Here is a 6,806-nt window from a genome sequence, read left to right on the forward strand (position 1 = left end):
CTTGCTGAGTTACTTCCATCCAGTACAAATCTAACTTCTTTGCTTACATATAGAAACAATATCTCTGATATAAAATTTAAAACGATTTCTCTTTCAGAACTTGGAGAAATGACTAATGAAGTAATGTTTTTAAAATTTTATGAGGTTACTTCAATTATGAACTTGCATTCTAGTTGCAATTTAAAGAGTCATTTTAGAAAACTTAAATCATCCATAAGCGTATTACCATCCAAACTTATTTCAAAATCAGATTAAAAAGAATTTAAAGATTCGTTAAAAATTCATATTTGTTAAAGCTTTGATTTAAGAGATCTATCAATGTTCCGGTTGAAACTGGGAATGATTAGGAGAACGCTCGTGTTGGTACAGTTATATGACGTACGTAAATGACCATGCCATTTAACATATAATTTTGAGTTGTCACTGGTTTCCAAAATTAAATTGGTACAGTGTACTTGACATGCGTTGCATATCCATGAATACACTCGATTAAAGTTTGAAATTTAAAAGAAATTAAAACTAGAGTGTCCAAGCAATTTATTATTTTTAATATTATAAAGCCTCAAAACTTCCTATATTCTGGTTTTAAATCAAATGCCTCGATGTTTACGTATTTTTAAATAAAAACTAATACGTTACTTCTTATTAAAAGTTTTTAAGACTTGATTTAGTTTTTTGAACTTTCTCTTTTCGAGATTGTATTATTATTAGAATACAATTTTAATGAGCGTTAGTACTCCAGTATTGATTTTTTAAAAAAATAAATTAGGTTTCCTTATGCTTTTGGGCTGCTGCCGTGAATACCAGTGAATATATATCCTATGATAGCCGGAACACAACCGGGTTTTGACTATTTTATCCGATTTCATCTTACCATATTTAGAGAGTTCCTTTCTGAAATGCAGAAAAACTACTCAATTCGAATGAATATATCTCTTAGAACACAGATGTTATAAAATAGTTTAAGTAACTTTTTATTTACGTTTGATAATCTTTAACGTCATTGTCAAGAAATTAAACTTTATTTTGAGAATATTGAAAAATTTGAGACAGAATGAGGAAATAGTAAATTAGTAACAGGGAAATTAAAACAAAAATTGCTCTTTCATTATATTTCATTATTACTCTTTCATCAAACTTCTTCACCACTTTCAAATGTAGACAAAGTCGGATGTGGGTAGCTTCATCATCAAATTAGCATGTTTACTTAGAAATTTTATTTCATTAATTTCCTGACAGGGCACAATATGGATGAGAACAATACGTATGCAGTGACCTTAACTTTTTAAAGCATTGTAATGGAACGCCATTCTATTTTTAACCCGTTCATTTGGGCTTGTCATTGACGAAAAATTCACACCATTTTCTCACTAATCTCCTCGACGAACGCCTTGCTAGAATACATCAAAAGCCCTCCCACTAAACTCCTAATCAAAAATGGTGCGATAGAAATTCGAAACGATTAGTTATCTAACCTTTGACTCTACGACATGCCAATTTATACAGGTTTTTGCATCAAAGATCGATTTTTGAGCGCAATCACTCTATTCACTTGATTGGAAGGATTCAAGAAAGTCCGGCTTTAACCAGGGTCTCTCAACTAATTTCTTCATCGATTATTGTTTTTTAATAATCAATTTTCTATTGATTTTAATAATCAATTTTGCATCGATTTTCTAGTAAGCTTGATAGTCGTCAGTTTTTATATATTAATAGTAAGTTATCCTATCATAGTACTTATTTTACAGAGTGTCTATTTACTTGCATCATTGCTATTTACGAAAATATTTCATTTCTACTGCTTTATCAGCTCATTTCTCTGAGTTGATAATTAATGTGGTATTAACGTTTTTAATGTAAAACATTTCCCACTTAAAACGTTGTTTTTAATAGCTTCAGAGATTTTACTGAGCAAAATTCTTTGCATTAACTTACTTATGCTTAACGTGCTATTATTGGTACTATAGACAACCAAACACAATCTACCTATATAATCAAAGGATATAGTCACTTCTTGTATAGTTAAAAATTATTTCGTACAAATATTTCTATTTCTTTAACTTATAAACATAATAATTCAATGGTGGCACATTGTCTCATATTCTATAAGTTTCGTATAAAATAGTTGAAAATTTTGTATTTTATATGCAAAAACAGACTAAAAAGTTTGGAATTTCTTTATTGAAAAATTTACTTCTTGTCAAATGCGATCATTATTTTTACAAAAATGTATGTAAATATTTCTCAAAGTAAGCAAAATCAGTGAAGGAGTATGCAAAGTGTTAACATCTTTCCGCGAAACGGGGCTAACGCAAATCAGTTTTTTTTTCATCAGTTCCTGGTCTGTCTAATAAATAATTTCGTTATAGAATTTTCATTGAAAAAGGCGAATTTAAAGGTATTTTTACTTGATATAAACTTAGGAGAAATAATCTTTCTGAAGAAATTCTAAAAAATGTGTAAATCCAAAAATGCCCGCGTTCTTTCGTCATGTTATATAGAATAGTAATTAAATCATGTAAATAATCAAAAACCCTGACAAAATGTACTTACAAATATTATGCATCTATTCATAATTTTTTTTATTATTCAGACCCTCTTTTGATTTGTTTAGAAAAGATTTTATCAACTACAGCAACATAACAGCGAGAAGCCTCGATATTGTACTTTCGAGCCGCTTCTGCTCCTTTGGCGCTTTGTTACATGGTCTGAAGACAATTTCTGCCGAACTTCTTCGAAATGGAATGTTACACTGACTTGTGATATGATGGCAAGAATAATGTGATAATCAATCAAAGAAAGCAAACATATCATAACAATCAGGGCCGGTTTAATCATTACGGGATTCTAGGCGATCGCCTAGGATAACCCCAAGCTTGGGAAGCTCATCAATTATGTCTTCAGACTTCGGGCCTCAATAATGAATTTTTATTGTAATTTATGTTTAACTCAAACTATAAACGCACTATTAAATTGGTTAATGAATTAATAATGCTTAAAATCCAAGTTACTGAATGATAGAAAATTGTTTTTCCATAAAGTACAATTAAAAAGTGTAATTAATTAAAAAAGGTTTCTCATTATAGTTAAACTTGTCTATGTTATGCTTACTTACATTTATACACGTAAATATGTAAGTGTGTATAGGTAAAGGGCGCATAAATTTGCTTAGGGACACCAAGTATCTTTGGACCAGTTCTTACAACAAGTACCGATGCTTGAAATTTGTTGTAACGTTTTTATTTGAAATCTTCTCTTGAATATTACTCTCAAAGTAACTAAAACTGACTTCTGAAGCAAAAACTAGGATTTCATTCTTTGTTTACAGAAAATCCCCATTAGGGGGGCACGCCGAGTATGAGAAGTCGCCAGTTCAGTGACTGAGTTCTCGGTCCAATATGTCTATACCAATGTTGTGGGGCCGAGTTATCCCTCATTCCAATGTCAGATCGTATTTCTTAAGGCAGGGATTGTACCGCAAACAGTGATGACCTTTAGGACGTCATTTTCCCGTCTTCAGCTGCTGTAACGATGTCAATTCAGATTACTCTAGGCTTTAAGATAGGGCGGGGTTAACTCCTTTACGGTTGTAATTTATTTGCAGTTTTGAAATGATCTTTGTAAATATTTCATTATTTCAATATAACAAAACTCAAAATTAGATTGATATCAATTAAATAATTAGATTGAATTTTTTGCTATATTTTTTAATTGCCATTTTGTTAAATTCATTATTATTATTATTTTATAATGTCATGTATACATATGAAAAGTTAAACTTCTGGCATAAGTGGATTAAAGTTGGTAAGCAAAACGTGGCATACAATCAACAAGGAAGACAATGAAACATAAGCCTACAACAATAAATTTTATTTGATTCATATACAATATTAATACACTTGGAAATAAATGGGCTGTCAAAAGTGCAGCAAATATGTAGTTGTTTTATCATTACATATTTTAGGAGTTATCTAGGAACAATGCATAGTCAGAGTCAGCAGCTCATATGAATGTATTAATTATTTTCGTCTTGTATTTGTTTAAAATCAAATAAAAAAATTAGAACATTTACGATATTAATTGTTTTTTTTTTTTCCATTGTTTTAAACTGAAATTGTAAAATAATAATTTTCAATACCGTTTTTAGATAATATGTATTATTAAGAGTTATAATGCACCATTGAATAAAAAGCATGAATTGAAATCATGGTAAAGAACAAAAACAAATAAACTTAATTCGAATGCTTCAACAATTAAACCATTTCTGAGAAAGATAAAGAGAGTGATTACATCTTTTGTCAACTGCATATATCTTTATCAATGTATAATGACCAACATCTCAATATGTTCAGGATAAATTAAAGTAATCTTAATTAGGTGATTAAAGTACTTGCATCATTTAATATCACATAAAGTTGATTTCTTCAGAGTGGAACTAAGGATTAAAAATTGCGTAATTTTATTGATGTAATTTTAATTGAAGTTCCTTATCAATTTTCACTTAGTGGAAAATAATATACTCTTTTAATCCAAATTCTGATTTTAAACATGAAACCTTATAAATGAATAATGATTATGTAAAATTCTACACAGCTAATTTTCAATTCCTCTTTGTTTCCAGTATCATTTTATATATATATATATAAGTTTGCCCTTGAATAAATTCAGCAGCGAGTAGTTTAGCTTTACAACATAACTTGTCATAGCTTAATAATGTCATTAAATTAGTAAATCAAGTAAATAATTTCATCCATCTTTTATTAGTATTCATTCACAAAGCGTAGCTTAGAAACATGTTTGGTCCTTGATATTTTGAGCAAAGTGGAAAGTTAGTCTAATTAATGTTATTTATAAGAGTGTATGATGTAAATTTATTAAAATATTTCATCTCCATTTCTTTTGTCTATTCATTTAAGAACCAAACGCTTTAGAAGCAGTACGCCCTCTATCCAATCATATCTTTGGAAGAAAATGTCTTATCCACGATTATTGGTGACCTATCAATTTATTTACACAACTATCAGCAAAGAATACATTCAAACAATTATATACAATGCAATTATGAAACACAATCATGCATATAAATTTTAAGAAAGTGCATACATAGGGAAATAACAAAGATGCTTATGAAATGCTTTACAGATAATTTACAAATCCAGGTATAAGATGATTATCCATCAATCTTTTGCTTTGTTATTTGTTGTAAAATTATGAGATGCAAAAAATATTTATATGATTATTTCCTTAAAAAGATAAAGCAAAGAATCAAGGAGAAAATGCAGTAAATACTCAAAAAGTAAAGATTTAATCTTGCTTGAATCGCCCAATCGCTTAAAAAAATGATAAATTTATTTCAGTGCTTTACAGATAATTTGGTGCTATTTTCCTGCAATTTCAAAAATACGATATGCACCGTATGGTCAAATACGACTTTTATGCCATGAAATCCACAATCACTTATAGATAATTTGCATTTCGGGTATACGGTGTTTATTCATTAATTTTTTGATATATAATTTTTTAAAAAAATTATATCAAGGTTGTGATGCAATAATTAGTTGTATGATAATTTCTTAAAGAATAAATAAATAAAACACAAAATGAGGGGGAATTATAAAATATTCATACGAATAAGGATTTAATAAAATTAACTAAAAAAATTGTCTAGACAAAAACGATTTATTAAATTTTTCAATTTAATTACATAAAATTAAGCATAGTTTGCCGTTAAATAATTGACACTTTTCTTGATAATTTATTAAGTCCACACATATGTAACATTAAAATCACGGCAATTTTCTGCAACAAATACAAGTTAAGACTGATTTGAACACTATTTTTCAAGAAATAGAATTATTAACGGCAAAAAGGCTTGAAAATATGCAAAGGATGTTAATGAAAAGAAGAGAAATAAACAACATTGAAATATATTGAAAACATTAAAGTTAGTAACGGTGTACTTGCATGAATGATTACAATGCCCACATGATCCATAATAATCTAAATAATTTCCAGTTTACTAAATTTTTATGAAACCAGTGTTTATTGGTTTAATTTTATTTAAATTTTTGCTTTAACTTTAGATCTGGGAATAAAAAAACTAGCGTTAAGGAAATAGTTAAGCACATAGCCAATATAAATAATCATCATTTATTAATAATAATATATTGAAAATACAATTTCTAATTCCATAAAATTTCAAAATTGCTTCAAGAATGATTATCAAATACCAGTTCAGATTTTGCATTTTTCCGGGTAGAAAGGATAATGTGTAGTGAAGAATACTTCCCCTTTAATCAATATTTTCTCATACTTATGTGCTACAAAATAAAAGCGTACTTTAAAAACTACAAAGCATAATGTTGCCATGTGTAAAAAAGTGCTCTTTTCGGTAAATAATACTGATTGCAAAAATTGAACTGAAACTTTTTTAATATGTATTAAATTTTCAAAATTGTATACTCTTAGAGATAATTATCAAGGAGATTTTTTTGCAGCTTATTTGAGATTAAATTTGAAATTTCTAAGAATTCAATGGTTGCCATTGGAATAATTTAAAAAAAATTCAAGCCACTGAAATATCACAATGCATAACGCAACTTTTCACCTTCCTTATCTTGAAATTGAAAACAGGCACGAAAACCTCTAAATCGATTGGCTAACCCAAATAACAAAATATAATCTTCCTTAATTAAATGCATAAATTTTATGCAATTTTTTTGTAGTAAAAATGTTATGTACCAACCGGAAAAGCATATACTTTTTGTGAAAAAATAATTTTCATACCTTATAGGTTCTATATTTTA

The sequence above is a fragment of the Argiope bruennichi genome, chromosome X2, assembly GCF_947563725.1.
Source record: "Argiope bruennichi chromosome X2, qqArgBrue1.1, whole genome shotgun sequence".
Classification (NCBI taxonomy): Eukaryota; Metazoa; Arthropoda; class Arachnida; order Araneae; family Araneidae; genus Argiope; species Argiope bruennichi.